At 51.7% G+C, this 1,642-nt stretch overlaps 1 pseudogene; it reads right to left on the minus strand.

Moving 5' to 3' along the window:
• The window catches only part of LOC103582842, a 3,330-nt pseudogene extending 2,347 nt beyond the window's left edge, over positions 1-983 (minus strand).
• Between the last annotated feature and the right edge of the window lie 659 nt (positions 984-1,642).

Here is a 1,642-nt window from a genome sequence, read left to right on the forward strand (position 1 = left end):
AACCCGTGGAGGGAGCGCAGCTGCGCTCCCAGCGCCGCACTCTCCCAAGTGAGCCACGGGGCTGGCCCCCTCTAAAGTTTTAATAAACTGACAATAGGCAGATTTATAGCAGAAAAAGCATACAAAATGTATTTATGCATAAGCACAAGGAAATCATAAGAGGATGATCACCCGATAACCCAGTGAGGTCCACATTGGCACATACCTTTCATTCTTTATAGGGGTAAGGGAGACAGAGAGCACAGAAATTTTGAGAGATAGCAAATAATTTTTAGGGGAAATGAATAGATCCTGAAGACAGAAATTACCTTGTAAATGATACTCTTTGGAATTTGAATGAACACAGAGAGACAGACATTATCTTGTAAAACAGTCCTTCCAGATGTGGTTGCATTCGTTAGTCTCCTTTTCTGCAATAGGTAANTAAAACCATGAAATCACCCATGTCTTGTCCCCTGAAAGTGTTTCCTACTTTCCAGCAGAAGTCAGCAATGCAGCATAAGTCCAAGATAATGGCCAATCCCAGCAAATGGAGGCTGACAATGATTCCCACAATTCCCCCAATGTTTAAAGGTTCTTTCGTGCTGAACCAGATGTCCATCTCTCTCACCCCCACGGCGCTCTCAGTCCAGCAGACACAGGAGCCTTCATCCACCTCCTGGGACCAGTTGCGGATGGTGAGGGTAGAGCTCTGGCCATTCTGGGTAATGACATAGTGTCTGTTGGTTTGGAATGACCACCTTGGGCTGGGTGAGGTTCCTCAGCCACAGGATCTTGGCAGGAGGGTAGGCTCCAGACACTCAGCAGGTGAGCATCACTTTGCCCCCCATAAAGCAAGTCTTGATGGACTCAGAAATCAGTAAAAGTGAGAAGCAGCTGACTGTCAGGTTATTTCCAAAGGGCTCGGGGCTGGAATCTGGGGCCCAGAACCACCGCTCAACCATGGGCAGGGACCAGGAGCTGCTGTTGTAGCTAAAGACCATCTGGGAGCCCTTGGCTGTGTACAGAGTACCACTGGGGAGTGTGCTGGTGGTGGAGATGTTGACCTCGATCTGAGAGGGGCAACTGGCCACCTACAGCCACACTCGGAACCACTGAGTCACATTCAGAATCTCCTGGCAAGTGTGTAGTTCCCCTCATCATGCAGGCTCAGCACCTAGATGTGCTGAGAGTTGGCTTTCACTAGAGAGAAGAAAAGCTCGGCTGGCAGCAGGCGGCGATCCAGTGGGCCAGGGCCTAGAGGCAGACAGGGACACCTCTCTCTCCCCAGATACTGGTTCAGTAAATGCAGGCTCAGGTGGGGCTGGTGTGTGTCCCAGGGCCCTGGCCCCAGGGGTACCCAGTGTTCCTTCCAGGTCCTCAGGCAGCAGAGTGGCCCCACTTTCCACAGCCCCCAGGAAGGATGCTTGCTGTGAGGCTGATGTCTGAGGCTGGGAGCTGCACTGGGTGGTCAGTGCGGATCCCCTCTCCAGAGCTCCCTGACTGTGGTGGGAGGGTGCCTGCCCCTCCTGGTGGCGGAAAAGAACAGGAGCTGGCCCCCTCCACCTCTCTTGCAGACAGGAGATCAACTTCCCATTTTTTTAAAAATTATTTTTGTTGTCATCTCCCCCCCCCAATGGGTTATTTTGAGTGGGTGCTGTAC

The sequence above is a fragment of the Galeopterus variegatus genome, unplaced genomic scaffold, assembly GCF_000696425.1.
Source record: "Galeopterus variegatus unplaced genomic scaffold, G_variegatus-3.0.2 Scaffold18132, whole genome shotgun sequence".
In the NCBI taxonomy this organism is placed as follows: domain Eukaryota; kingdom Metazoa; phylum Chordata; class Mammalia; order Dermoptera; family Cynocephalidae; genus Galeopterus; species Galeopterus variegatus.